Source organism: Amia ocellicauda, chromosome 5 (genome assembly GCF_036373705.1).
Source record: "Amia ocellicauda isolate fAmiCal2 chromosome 5, fAmiCal2.hap1, whole genome shotgun sequence".
Taxonomy (NCBI): domain Eukaryota; kingdom Metazoa; phylum Chordata; class Actinopteri; order Amiiformes; family Amiidae; genus Amia; species Amia ocellicauda.
In genome coordinates, this window is record NC_089854.1 from 2,709,910 (window position 1) to 2,725,233 (window position 15,324).

Genomic DNA, 15,324 nt, shown 5'->3' on the forward strand with positions numbered 1-15,324 from the left:
TTACTTTTGTGTATAAATGTCTTTTTTTGTATCAACTTTGTGTCCCTCTGATGTACTGTTCCTCTCCACGCTGCGGGAATAAAGGCATCGCAATTAAAGCAACAGCCTGATTGAATGCTGAATTTCTTCCATATAGCTAAGCACCGAGCTCCAGGTGTTTTCCATCTCGTGAAGACAGGGCTGTGCTACGCTGTAATGCTGTAAAGCTTTTTTTTATTGCGAGGTTATCCTTCGGCGAGGTCAGTTTGAGGGACAAAGCAGCTCCTGTTTATTGGCTGTGTGATCTAAATAAAAATATATAGGCTACATCATAAAAAAACAACACATTTGTCGCTGTCTGAAAGTGGGTGAATGTGTCCTTGCCTGGGGTTGTGGACACCGAGCCACAGGTAGCGAAGGCCTGAAGGCAGGGCTTTTTATGGCGCTTGTTGCTTCATGGATGTGGGGGACGGGACTGTAAAAGCCACCCATAATCGAATTTACCATCTGCTGCAGACTGCTTATGTAACCTCACTCAGCTCTCCACCACTTTCTGGGGCTTAGAGAGCTTCCAGCCCCAGGCACTGAGTCCCGGCCTCCCATCCTCTCTCCCCCCCTCAGTGTGCCCTGCCAGCTGCTGTTAACCCCTGCAGTTCTGGGGTCCTACTCCATGGCAAGGTGGAGTGGTGACTTGAGTTCATATAGAAGAAGGGCCCTGCCGTCTCGGCTGTGGGACGGGGTTCTAAAACGTACGGATGTGAAAAGACCCTTCCAAGTCGAGGAGAACGTCATGGTTCTGAATGACGGTTCACTGCAATACACTTCTACAGTTGGGTCAGTGTTTATTGCCTTTTACCGTTTTCAGTTAGCTTGTAGGCGGACCCGAGAAAGCGCCGCTCTGCCTGTGCTGGCTAGGGCACGGGTGTTATTTGACAGCTGATGTCACCATAGGAGTCGAGTCCATCACCTCGTCTGGTTTAATACGACTGGTGATCCTGACGACCATCTGGATTAACACATCTAGTTCTGGGCCAGGACTGACAATGCCTTCCCTCTTGCCGAGCCACATGGCAGCAGCGCGGGACAGGGCAGGGTTAAATCAATACAGCAAGGCGGGGGTTGCGTGGAAGAGGGGGACCAGCTGTGGCGCTCAATAGCAGCATTTGTATGTGAATGGGCTTCTGAATAGAGACCTGTTGCCACATCATCACTGTGGTGGGGAGCTGAAACACTCTCCGTGGCGATTGTGTTTCTTTGTTTTCCTCCTATTTTTTCATTTTTCTTTATTCATTCTCTTCTATCCCCCTATTATGTACGACAAGTACTTTCCAGTCGCCCTACGACTGAAACTTAGACGCCATTTGCTCCCGCCTGGACCGTCTTGCTGTTCAGATGGAGCTCTGTGTCTTTGAGTGGTATAAGCGCGTAGTCGCTTGAGGCCAAGGGGTTACAAAGGCCACCCTCAGTCGTGCCTCCTTGTCCTCCGCTCTTCAGGAGGGTTTTCGTGATCACAAATCGGGTCTCTTGACCGACCTATTCATGCCCGCCACGCTTTGGGCGCTGTCAATTCTCTATAGGGGCAAATCGGTGCAGCACACGGTTATAATCACCATAGTAATGCCATTGTGCAAACGTTAAATGGACTAATTACACAGTAGGCACCAGATCGACAGGCCATTTTTTTACGAGACGTCCTGATCGTTGCTCAGTCTGATCTCAGTCGGAGGAAGCTAATATAGGCAGTCGAGGAAGTGGCAGCGGAACCTTACTGTTGGCTTTCCACACTATTAACATGGTAGCATTTTACCCAAGAAGGAGGAAGTCTCACCAAAACAATTCTGCGCTGTGTGGTACTTCAGGAGCTGTCTTGATGTTGTGTGTGGGTTTCCTCGTCTGCCCTACACCCGCCTGAGACAGAAGTCTTCCTTTTGTTCTCCAGCCACAGAGGGAAGCGATTTGGTTTAAATTTTTAAACAGTCACAATTAGCTCTGCACCTGACCGCCTGCCGGAGCAAAAACAGACCTCCTGTCCAGAGACAGTGCAGAGCGGCTCAAGTGGAATTTATTTATTTATGTACTCCTCTCTGCGTGGTGCCTTTCTCCACTCCCCACCCCCTTAGTCTGGCAGTGCTAGGTAGTGGAGTCCCCTCTCTCTTTCTCTCAAATTCAAAACAAGCTTTATTGGCATTTATTCTACACACAAGTATTGCCAAAGCAATTTGGTACATTGAAATTATATACAATAATATTAAAAAGCTTTACAAATAAAAAAAATATTGGGTTATTTACATTTTACATATAATTTACATGATTAATGTGGTGGTTGTTGGTTTGGAGACATGGTTGCAATTCTCTGGCCTTGTGGCAAGCTGTGATGTACTCGGCTGCGATCACAGCGCAGTCTCTGTGCTGAGCTGGGGGAGCACAGAGGCGCGGCTCAGAGTGGTGAATCTGGGGAAGAAGGCGTCTCTGACCTGTGTGTTTTTGGAGCAGGTCAGGGCGAAGTGCGCCTCTGGTCACAGACCCCAAGCAGTGACTGACTCTGACTAGGTAGAGACAGTGTCGGGTAGTCTGCTGGGGTGTATCCTCTGCCCAGGGCCCTGTAGCACTCCAGCTTGTTCTGCTGTTTGGTTTGTTGAGCTCAGTGCTCGATGGAGCTGCAGTGCAGCGCTGCAGTGATGCGCTGGACCTGGGGGGGCTGTCTCCTGACTCGGCCGCTCAGCAGCTCTGTGCTGTCGGTGTGGCTCTGGGCGCTGTGCTGGAAGGTCTCTGGGCTGCTGTGTTTCAGGTGCAGCCAGTATTTCAGGGCTCTCTTCTGCACTGCACGGGCCAGAGGCAGGAGCCCCAGTTCGGCTCGGCAGCCATTGTTGGGGCTGCTCCTGTGGAGCTTCAGCACATTCCTGCAGAACTCGGCGTGCAGGGCTTCTGTGGGGCTACTCTCCCATTTGTCGAAGTCAGGTTCAGGGGGCTGATCTTCCTGATGGTGTAGTATGCCCTGCGTGCTTTGTCAATGAGGGTCTTGACAGTGGGGTTGAAGTTGCCTGAGGAGTTTATTAGTAGGCCCAGTTAGGTGTAGCTGGCTGTGTGCTCTATTGTGGTGCTGTTGGGGGTGAAATTGTATTTTCTGCTTTGGATCCTGGCTTTTTTCTGGAAGATCATGATTTTAGTTTTGTCCATGTTGACCTCCAGGGCCCAGGCTCTGCTGTAGCTGCTGCTGGAGCCCTTGCTCTGCGGGCGACTGCTTGTTTTTTAATTATTATTTTAATTTGCCGTTGGAGATTCCTTGTTGTTTTAGTTTTTGCATATCGTGTGTCGGTCGATCAGTTTTTCTTGTCTTACCTGGTACTTACCTGTGTCTTTTCAGTGGTTTATTCGGCTTTTCTTTTTGAATTTCCAGTGGGAATTTTTTGTTGTCCAGGCATCGTGTCTTGTGCAACTTACATTGTTAAAATAATGGAAAAAGTTGTGTTAGTGCAGAGGGAACTTCTCTCTCTCTCTCTTGTGTGCCAGGCTATGAAAAAGACAGTCTGTGTCTGTATGCAGGGGTTTGCCCCTACAGCCCAGACACCCCCCGGCTGTGCCAGTGCATCGCCATGCCACACGTGCATCCCCTCATTGCACACACAGCGGCCCCTGACAAGAGCACTCTGTCTGCCTTCATTCACAGCCTGTGCGACACGGTGTAATCTGGAGGATGGCACGGGCTGATCCCTGCTCTCGTTCTGCTCCGTGCAAGTGGTTACGGCATCATGTTCCAGAATAAACATACGCCACAGATCCAGAACTGATGATTCCAACGTGTGGCGATGAAGATTGAGTGTACGGACGCATCTCTGTGTTTTTTTTGTGTTTTTTTTTTTTTTTTTTTCGTGCTTGAGTGTCTTTGCGGATTTCCCTTTTTTGTTTTTTTAAGATTTGTTTTGCTGGATGCATTTTCTTATTTTTTATTTAACAGTAGTAGTAGCGGCACTGCTTTTGGATCACAGGATGGAAAAGTGTGCTGAAGTATTTATTCCCATCTCTGATCTTTAAGGGTCGGTAATTGTGGTTTGATTTGCTTTGAAAATGGCCATTTCTGTTGTGGCCCTTTTTTTAAATCCGAACAGACATTCTACCTCGCTCAGCACCGGACAGGAGAAAATACCCCGTTTGTTTGATTTTTAGTTTTTTTACGGGGTTGTTTCTGCGCTCTGTCCGTACAGCACAATGTGTCACTGCTTTGTGAATCTGCTTAGAATTCCTGCCCTCCCACTTCTCTGCACAATCTGCATGGAGGCCTGGGATTGTATTAGTCTCCCACACAATCTGCCTCTCTGTGAACGCTGCAGTGTGTGTGCACATATTTGCGTGTGTTTTTTTTTTTTTCTGCTAATGTGTTCAGCAGGAAGAAACCGCACCGAGGAACACAATCAGTTTAACCCCCTCACCTTTGCGCCAGCCCTGTTCCGATATTTACAGCCACCATCCGCTGTGTCATCCCTTTACGACATTATGCTGCGCTCTACACTTATCCCACAGACCCACTTCAGGACCGCAGCGCACTTAGTCTCGTGGGGAGACTGCAACGTAAGCCTTCCTAAGCAATCTGCATCACAATTATTTTGTTGGGGAGAGTGCTGTTATCCGTGGCGATGCACTGTTCGGAAATGAGATCCCATAACACGAGCACCGCAGAGTACAAAACACAAAGCACACGAATGTGGGACCAGACAGTTATGTAGTGTTGCGGTTTATCAATACAGTTGTTTTATCACGTAACAAATTAATCAGTTTTGTAAAACTTGGAAATTAGAAACTCAAGTAACAATAATAGCCTAATTGGAATGCATTATGTATGCCAAAAAACTGAAACCATAAGAGCATCTGAAAGACCTCTGTTATTTTTCACCTACCTAATAATAGTAGCAGCAGTGGCATTCATTATGTTGTAACATTTTATTAATGTCTGCTTGTATTGTTATTATATATATTTTTTTTCATCTTGGTATTTATTCATGTGGTCCTGTAAGAGCCACAGCGGCCTTCGGGTAAAGCTAGTTAGAGCTTCAGAAGCATCGGGGAGAAGGTGGGCTGCCGGCCCCGGGGGGCTGAGCGAGTCACTGCGAGGGGCAGAGCTCGTATCCCAGGAGCCTCAGAGCAGAATCAAAAGAGGACCCTGGAAATGGTGGCATTTGAGAGGGTGGGTGTGGGTGATCGCTGTGCTTATGTGCAAACTTCTCAGAAGGAAAACAACAAACTTTTCATTCACGCTCAGTTGTGCTGCTGAACCGGTGCCAGTGAAAAACGAACCCACGTAATGGATGTCGGGATCGGCAAGAATCTGAAACATTTCAGGCCAACAGGGCTGGTTGGTTTGTTGTTCAGACAGACCTTGGACTTAAACAAAGCAGCCGCAAAGCACTCTGGGTGAGGAGAAGAATGAACAGTCTTTGTTCTCCTGGACAGATGAATTTATGAATCACTTTGAGGTAAACAAAGTTTGCTCTTTTTTTTCCCTTCTCTACCTCTTGCATTAAAAGTAAATTTGAGATTTTTATGCCAGACTGGAAGCAGCAAAAAGGTCTGCTCAACATCTGACGGTCTTTCCTCTCTGCTCCTGACAGCGACCGTGACCATTCACACCATCTCTGCTACAGGAACAGTATGAAAGCCATAGTAAGGCAATTTTGTTTCCATGACAAATAATTTGGTGCAGAACTCCTTTCTTTTCTGATTTAAAATCACAGCGGGTCTCCTTTATGCCACAGTCCCTGTATTTACCTGTTCCAGCAACAGCGGTAGTGATGGTGATCAGCTAGCAGGCTGACGCACCCCTCGTTTGGTCTGGTTGGTTTATTGCCCATTACATGCTCGGGGGTGGGGGGGATGGATTTGCGGTAGGTGTGTCAGGCCCATAAGCTACCAGAACCGACTATCTGTTTGGAGGATGCCTGTTCCAGTGTGGTTGATCCGTGCGGTAGGAGAAGGTCCTTTTTGGGATTAAAGCAAGGGTTGTGTATCTCTCTGGCTTGCCTGTCTGTAGGAGGACAGCCTGCTTCAGTGAGCAGTGCTGGGAGCCCCCTGGGGTGGGTTGGGGTGGAGTAGGGAGGTCAGGGCAGCAGAGAGATCCACAGCAGGGAAGGCAGATGGGAGAGATTGATTTGTGCATCCCGTTTGTTTTCTACAGATCCAGGCTGAAGAAAGTGTCTTTCGTAATGCCTGTTACAATTGACCGATGACAGCGCTGCTCACCGCAGTGCTGACCCCAGTGCTTCTTTGTGAGGGGGTGTATAAAACAGTCTTGGTTTTTAACCCGCAATGACCATAAACGCGAGCCGGTGCGAGCCGGTGCGAGCCCCCTGCTCCGATGCGGCCCACTGTCTGAACTGGTTTCCCTGGCAGTGTTTTCCAGAGTTGCTTACTTCCTCATCACCTCGGGAAGCCTCTGTGTGCATTTCCACTCATTACTCTAATCTAACCTCATTGCGGTGTCCTCTCATGTGGAATAAATGCTTGATTACGATTCATTCGGCTCATTATTTATTTTTCTTTGTGTTGATATTTTTGTTCTTATCTTTTCTTTGTTTCTCTCTTGGTTTATTTGTCTACTGGATACTGCAGAGACCACAGATTGTAAACCCCCAGATCAATCAGGATTCAGGATTAAATGCTGTAGGGAATTTGCATGTTGTTAACATGTTATTGATTTAATTGTGTGTGCTCGGAGGTGGACACAAAGAAATCGAAGAGGGTGATTGGGTTGAAAGGTCAGCCTAGGAGTTGTGAGATCAAGCCCTCAATGTGAAATGCAAAATCCTTTTGGCACCCATCTACCTCCGTAGGCTTAAGCATCCCTCTTGACACTTGGGCAAATCATAAATGGACAGCTGTGCTGTGTGTGTGTGTGTGTGTGTGTGGTGGGTGGGGGGCTAAAGGGGTTATTCATAATTCATGAGTGGGTGGAGAGACGAGAGAGCAGAGTTGGAGAGAGGCAGGGCTAGACAGAGAGACAGTGTTTGTGGATTTGTGTAGTAAGAAGAGAGAGAGACACAGAGAGTGAGTAGGGAGAGAAACAACCCAGCTGTAGATGTACAGAATCGGATCTTCCATCTCTGTCTTTGGATTAACTGGGTGACACTCCAGAATCACAGTATCAGGATTTTTCTGTGTAATGTATTGTGCCCAGTAGACTGAACAGGATTTCTTGTGTCGAGGATGCTGCGACCCGGGGGGCAATCGCATTTCACCTAAAAGCAGACTGCATGGGAGGTAATGTGTGTGTTTTTAATCAGATGTGTCTCTGCTCAAGGGGAAAGTCTCTGGCTGTTGTGCAGGTGCACTAGACATGTGTTCATTTACATGTGTGTGAGAGCACATCTGTGTAAATGCTTAACCCTGCGACTCTAGCACCATTCTGGCATGATCTGTCTTTGACATGTGAATAGCAAAGATTGTTCTGTCTGATTCAGTATTACTTCTGCTTTTAGGGAATCAATCATAACATTAGCATGAGGTTAGTTATGTCTTGAAAGTGATTATAAGTAAACATGCTGTATTTTAATTCTACACTGATTTCTTTCTGTTTGCTCATTTAAATTCCTCTCTTGTTTGTTTCAGACGTTGATGCTTTAAATCCTGTGCTTTTATAACTGTCACTTTTGTTTTTAAGTGTGTGTGTGTGATTCTAAATATATTCCCTAGCCTTGCTTTCTAAATTGACATTTTCATTCTTAATAAATGGTGCCATTGCTTCGGTTAATATGTTATGTCGAGGATAAAACAGGAATAAAGCATATACAAGGAGAGTTCACATCAAAACAGATACATTTGGATAAACTATCTGTAACATAGACTGATATAGACATCACCATCGCAAAGCAGTTGAGCTCTTTGTTTTTGTTGGAGAAAGCACTTTCTGTTGGAAACCCCTTTTATGTGCCTGCATCTTTTCTTCTTGTAGGTTTTGGTCCAATATTTGAGCTGGTGGTCAAGTGTGATCTGTTTGTACTTATGTGACACTAGCCATTGTCCAACCAGTGCAGGGTTTGTGGTGTAGTCCATTATCAATGTGTTGATCACCAACGTGCAGCTGCTTGCGCTTCGAGGGGACTCTCTGCTGTCGTTTTTACCCTTTTTTCTGTTGTAACCACTTATCTCGCTGCTTTGTCAGGTGCAATTTCCCGTCTCTTATTGGAAACCCTGTCAGACACACACACACACACACACACACGCGTGAATCCTTTGTGTAAAGCCAATCTGAAGCGGGCGCACACTGTCAGTCGTACAATGTATTAATTTACAACACATCTACACTGTATCGTGTCTCTTTTAATTATTGAAGGAATCGGAATTGTGAGGCGCTGTTGGTCACAGAGCCCTGTGCCTGGTGAGAAATTGCTGCTACCAGGTCTCCTAGACACCAATAGCTTTCCCGTTGAGGAAATGTATTTCATAGAGTTCAATTGTCTGGACCCAGGAGCCAGTGAATTAAATAGTACAGGCAATCGAGTTGGAGGACTCTGACAGTCAGGATATTATGTCTGCTTGCAGTGCAGTATTAAAGTTGTCATATTTCTTTCTACCAGGAGTCTGTAAATTCAACAAACCCGGGCTCTTCGCATTGCAGACGTACAATTTAATAGAAACGAGTTTGCAACTTTTGTAAAATCCTCCTTTTTCAATTGGTTTTATTGACATCGGAGCCCCGATTGCTTGAAACATTGCTGTTGACGTCTTCAACATAATATCCCACGGAGACCCGGGCAGTGAGGTGACAGCCAGCAAATTTAATTGTGGTGTCACCGGGGGAGGGCGCAGGCAGGTTCGGGACGCCGAGAGCTCGCCAGAAAAGGCACCGCGTTAAAAAGGAGTAGATTAAGTCACTGAATTTAATCCGGCGTGAAAGCAGTCTGGAGGCTAGAGGCTGGAGATGAAAAGGTTAATAGATGGTTTCTTCCAGGAGCAGGAACGCCAGTGATAATGGGGGAGTGGGGGGGGCGTCCCTTCCCGTCAATATTTGGATTAAAGCCTCTTATCCTGTGGGCTGATGATCCCTTATTCTCACAGCTGATTAGTGATTGTGAAATAGAAACCCACTGCTTATTTTTCCTCTTTTTCTCCTCCATTTTTACCCATCTGCTGTTAGTCCCAATGTGAGCATCTTAATGTGATCAATAATCTCAGAATTGACCTGAAAGGCTCACAAAAGCCGTACGCGATATTGATCAGGCGCTTTTCAAACGTTTTCAGCCAAGAAAACCTTTCTTTAACAAACAAATTGTAGTGAGGATAAACTCTCTCTCTCTCTCTCTCTTGGTTTGTCTATGTCCGTCTGTCTGTCTCTCTCTGTGTGTGTTATCACTGCCTCTCTGCCTGTGTATTGGCTGTTTTTCCTGTATCTGTCTCAAGGCCTCAGCGGTGTTAAACATTCGGGTAATTACTCTTCTCGCTGTTGAAATACGGCACATGCAACAATCCACAGTAGACGGTTCCTGAGATTCAGAAAGAGGTCAGGTGTCAGAGTTACCAGCGATCTTTAAGCGTCACTTCACTTTCTCAGCGTTTGCCCTGACTTCTGACTGGACAGCGAGATCGTGAAGAGAAAACTAAACCACAAAACGAAAACACAAAGAGTCCAGTGTGGGTCTTTGAAAGCTGGGGGCAAAAGCCACAAAGCTTCCCTGAGTGAAGCCAAATGCAAGTTTTTCTTCATCGGTTTCTCAGCCTGGAAATTTGCTTGCACTTCTGAAACGCCGCTTCTTTTTCCCAAAGGTCGCTCGTTTGGCCCGACAGTGCGCAGTGCACTCCGGCAGCCTTGAGTCGTTTTTTCTGCATGCTGACATGGCACACAAAAGCCATGCTGGCTGCCTCTCACGAGTCTATGGTGAAGGCAATTAGACCCAGTCGCCCGATGCTCAACAACCTATACATTTCCCAGAGTGGCTTTCGTGTCAGACAATCCAGCAGCCTTTGTGGAGGGGTGGTGAATCAAATGCCTGGGCAGCATGGCGCAGAGCTGGGGGCGGGTGGGAGGGTTATTAAGTCTTCGCTTGACTAACAGCCCTCATGAAGCCAACCATCTCACTCTGGCAGCAGTTCACAGGCAGACTGTTGCACGTGCTTACAGGCTCGTCCACATTGCCTTATATCCGATTATGGTGCGGACCCCCGGGTTGCCACCGAATACCCCCTCAGGGTCCGACCGGGGAGATCTAACAACCTTGTTGAACTGGCTCGTCTCGTGAACGGCACAATTTCACACCAGATGTCTATCAATATTTAGAGGGCCGTGGCAGGAGTCCGCTCCCAGCGGAGCTGCGCCGCAAGCCTGAGCTTCCCTCACCGGGGCTTCAGCGATGCCAGGTCTTCATGTTCGATCCCAGGACCCAGAGCCCCAGACCGGCTCCAGGCAGAGCTCGACGACAGGCATATATGGCATATACGACAGCTTTTAGACTTCAAGCAGAGGAGTATCGTTTATTTTTGTACCAGTTAACTAGACCAGTTCCTGGGTAGCTTTAGTCACTGGTGGCCTGTTGCGTGAAACTCCTTAAGTATTGAATAACTTATTAAACAAACCAGCTTTATTCCCCTGACTGCCTCCTTGACTTAGATGTATTAAGGCATTGTGCACAACGCCCTTAAAGTCAAGGATAACTTAAGGGGGAACCTGACCTAATGTGCATTAAGCAAAGTGGTCAAAGGACAGCTTTGCGCTTAAGTTGGCCACTGTTCTCCGCATGAAACGAACCCGTGAGCGCAGAAGAGCCGAGCCGAGCACTTCTCTCTAGACCGCAGAGGATGAACCTGCCCTTGGCGTCTTAAGGTGATGAGACGGCTCAGCCTTGAAGGCCGTGCAGTCGGTGACAGATGTGGAGAATTTTTCCTGCATGCCGGGGCGATGATGTTTGCTGTGACGCCATGCCGGCTTTCAATCGACACCTTGTTCCCCTCCTGCTGTCTACACCGCGCTCGTGTAGGCTCCCCCTTGTCGGGAGTTTACATTTTAGGTGAAGTGTGTCTTTCTGAGTAGTTCAGGTCATCCTTTTCAATTGGATCTACACAGCTAATTGCGTGTGTGGGCTCCTGCTAATTAAACATCAGAGAAAGGAAGCTTATGGTTTAATAGTTTGCCTTCCTTATGTACTTATATATTGCAGAGATCATAATGTCTGTCCCTTGATTGAATGTGGTGATTGAAGGCTGTGATAGTCTTAGAGTTGACACTGTGGACTAAGAGGGAACAAATGGCAAAGTATTGGAAATTCATCAGATTACATTGCCATGCTGCGCTCCAAGTCAGACCAATAATGCAGCTAACAGACATCAGTCTACTTACACAAAGCTTCAGGGAATCAGTTGGGTTTTTTGTTTTGTTTTTTACTTTCCGGGCTTCTGTTAAGGAACCAACAGACATCAATCAATAAAAGGCTTTAGAAATGTACACCCCACCTCCCACCCCCACACACACACTTTCTCAACAGAAAAAAAGAACAAAACATCATGAGACAATATTCTTGTCTTTAGCAAAATAAATGCTGAAGCGGCACTTTGTGAAAGCACTGACTCACCGCTTGGTCCCTTGACATCTGCCACAGAAGTGAGTGTCACGCAAATGTATAGATCAGATCTGTCTGACAGAATAACTTTCTATATCTTCCATGATGTAGTTCCAGTGCTTCCCCAGAAATTAACATAGGCACGGTGGTCAATTTCTGACTAGTTGACGGGGGGTGGTGGCGGGAGTGCTAGTGGATCATCAGCGGGGGTGGGTGTGGTGAAGGTTAGCTGTAGTGAACAGGAGCAGGGGGCAGAGCATGTGCGCTTGGGTTTCTTTGGTTTGCTTTTTCTGTGTCGTTCAAGGCGGTCGGCTCTTGAGCTTGGGGGGGGCAAACCATCCTCCCCAGGATAATGGTACTGGAAACTAAAAGTAGTGAGACTTGGAGGCCTCCTGTGAGTAACTTTCTCGACACCCGTCTGCAGCTTTTTGACTGAAAGTGTGAAGAATGAGGCTTCAGGTAGCAGTGGCTCGAGGAGGCGGTTTCATGGAGGGGGTCAGGACAGTTTGTGTTTGGGGTAGGAAGGTCAGGCTCATTCCTTGTGTTGGAAACCAGGTAGCCATGTGTCATAATGGTTTTAGCCAGGACAACCGGCCTGCCATGTTCCTCCACTGTGCGCTGTCTCTCTCTCTCTCCCTCCCCCCCCGCCCTCCCTCCCATTCCCTGCAAGCGCCGGCACTTTCCACTGAGCTGCCAAAGCATAAAATAAAAAAATGTTTGTGAAAAGAGCCAAGCTCGGGAGTGCAGTCAGCACAGAGGACCATATCGACACGGAGCCCGTGGGCTCAGTATGTCAGAGAGATTGTGGATCGGCTCCCGGGGGCGGCGCTTGCATTCTCTAATTCCAACTCCATTCACAAGATAAGTTGTTTGTTCCAGTGCTGAAGTCAAAGATTAACATTTATTTGCTTTGCTAAGGCCTGGGACCAATTCAGAGATTTGATCTATTGCAATATCCAATTCCTGTCCTGTGGATTTTGACCCAACAGCTGTGTTTTTGTGTGTGATTTGCCAGTGGGTTGAGTTTTTGTTGGGGGTTATTTTTTCTTCTGGGTGAAGTTTGCTATGTTTGGCTTTGGGTAATCCTCAATTACTTAATTGAACCTTAATTGAAGTAGTGATATGCTTAGATTTGACTTTTTAAATTGTGTAAAAAAAGAGTTGGTTCTTTAATAAGTTCTTTATACAATTCTATACTTAAAACCCCTACTGTTTAAAATAATTAAAATGCTCTGAGTTAGGAAATTAGGAAATGTATTTCAATTAAGTAATTGAGAGCTCGGTTGGAACAAACAACAGAGGTTAGCAAGTCCTCCAGGACCAGGATTGAGAACCACTGGTCTAATAGAAAGTTGTCTTCACAGAAAGTTCGGTTTTGCACCAGCTCAGCTTAAATACACAGCAAACTCTCTATGTTGTTTTTGAATTTTTGTGTTAAACTGATTTTACTTTTCAGCCCTTGAGCGAATGGCATTTTTAATTAAATTTTATGGCAAAGTACTGTGTTTTCTTATTGCAAAAATGTAGTTAGGCTCAGACCTTTATTTATTTATAGTTGGATGTATTTTTAAACGTCTGTGGCGTGGTGTGCTTGCAGGTTGCCCCGTTTGAATTCTCTCCGATGTTGGGCAGGGCTGCCACTCGGGGGCAGATCGGAGCCCCGTTCCGCTGCCTTGGGCCGCAGCTGTCTGTGATGTTTGCCTGCCTTTCTTCCCGTTCTCCTGTAGCTCCTCACTGGGGCTGGGATTCGTGGCAGCGCAGTGTGTGTCCCACACAAAGACACCCAGCTGTCTTAATGAGCCCGAGGGGCGTCTCTTGTTGTTGCTGTTGTTTTATGGATAGATTTTTGTAAGGTTTTAATTAATGCATTTGTCACAAACTATACATCCCATAACCCCCCCCCCCCCGACAACACACACACACACATGCACACATGCACACGCACACACACACGCACACACACACAACCACCACCTCCTACTCCCTCTTTGTTAGTGCTCTTGTATTTGAGCCTCGGGGGCGGGGGTGCATTCTCACCTCTCGTTGGCTGCACCAATCACAGCCCTCCCCTGTCTGGGCCGCTGTCATCCCAGGAGGCGGCGCTCTGATATCTACCAGGAGCCCTGGCATGCCTTTAATCGCCACGGTAACCAGGGGCAGATAGAGCGATACAGACAAATGATGCCCCGGAGCAATCGCGAGCCCCAGCCACGCTCCCCCCGCTCAGGCGGTGCAGATCCGGAGAAAACTGCGCCTCTTTGTTTGATTCAGCATGCATTTACTATTCTGTTTATTTCTTCTCATCGTACCATATGAACACGTTGTTCTGTTGGTTCTGGTGTCCGCAGTGCTTTCTTGAATATATCTTTTCCACCTTAGGGCTCGAACACGGATTGACAACATGTACCATCCGCTGGTGTGTTTCTTCAGACACACGTGTATTTTTTGTTATAATGAGCGACTTTGATGTAACCATACAGCAGTGTAGCAAAACACCAACCATGAAACAGAGTCTGTCTGGTACCTTGGCCTGGTCGATTGTATATTTCGAACCAGGGGCACCAGGCTATTTTCAGCTGCCCCAGACCGCCATGTGTGAAGATCATCCCCTTTTATCTCCATTTTCCACTGGGAGGAGGTTTCGGCCTTCGTTTATCCCTCCCTGGGGACGGGCCTCGCTGGCCGATGAATGTAAATAATGTCTTATCTGATGAGCAGAGTGTCATTGTGTGTAGCTGGTTAAAAGCCCATTTGCTGGCTTCCTGTGTGCATGTGAATAATAGGGCAACATGCCTAACCCACCCCCCTTACTCACGCACTCGCGCACCCCCCCCGGTCCTGTGGGCTTCCATCTCCCCTCCCCTGTAGGATGCGGTTGCTAAGGAAACCAACAAAGCATGTGTGTCTATTGGATGAGGGGGTACCTCGGGGTGAAGAGGTCTTCAGGAGAGGTGCGAACGAGAAAATGAGCGTGTGTGGGAAGGGGAGGAAGGGGAGATGGGTGATGGGGGAGGGGGTTGGTGGTTTGGGCTTTTGTTGTTTTGGGGGGCGGGGTTGCTTGTTTGTTATTAGGACTTCTCCGCATCTCTCGGGATTAAATTGTCACACCTTTTGCTGTCGCACTCATTGAGAAATAGGACTATATATCCCTTCCCCCTCCCATTCCTCTCTGTCTCATTGACCTGAGAGCTGTAATGGGGAGTGAAGTAATAATAATTATCAAGTCATTTAAATGAACCAATTCAATTAGCTACCCGCCTTGGGAGTGAAACATGGGGGGGAGGACTTTCAGAACCTATGTAGTAAAAGAACCAAACAGGTAATATACTCTCAATCGTAGTGGAATATTTCACGTTGTTCTTCACTTTTATGTCCAGTGTTTTGTCTTCAGTCGCCTGTGATGTGGACTGCAGGTTCCTTCCCAATAGACTGATAACATCAGATGGAGATTTGCATCCATCTCCTTCACCTCAGTTTGTTTATTCCCCCTCTATTAGGAATTGTTCAAAGAAATCAAAAGGCGAAACATGTATTTATCAGTGTTAATTAGCCGAGCTAGAGAAGCTTTTCTAATGCAGATCTCATGAGCACGTCCGGCTGTTTGTTCAAGAGATTTTTTTAAATCGGCGTCACCCAGCCATTCATCTTTGAAAGGGCATCTCCTGGAGTCAAGGAAACATCAGTGTACCGGCGGTTGCAGTACGAGCCGGATCGTCACATTAATTGGGCCCTTGTGTCCGTTAAGGCGCTCGTTAAGGTGCATGAGGCTCGGAGACTCTGACGGGCAGAAGCGGTTGTTCCCCGATTC

General features: G+C 47.1%; 1 protein-coding gene across 3 annotated transcripts in view; it reads left to right on the forward strand.

Moving 5' to 3' along the window:
* The window catches only part of nfasca (neurofascin homolog (chicken) a), an 84,099-nt gene that overhangs the window by 12,022 nt on the left and 56,753 nt on the right, over positions 1-15,324 (forward strand). For 2 of the 3 annotated variants that reach the window (XM_066703217.1, XM_066703219.1), the window contains exon 1: positions 6,923-7,227. The exons of the other annotated variant lie outside the window; for it this stretch is intronic. The gene's annotated coding sequence lies outside the window, so the exon portion shown is untranslated. Of the gene's footprint in view, positions 1-6,922; positions 7,228-15,324 lie in introns of those variants that run through there. 3 annotated transcript variants of the gene reach the window in all.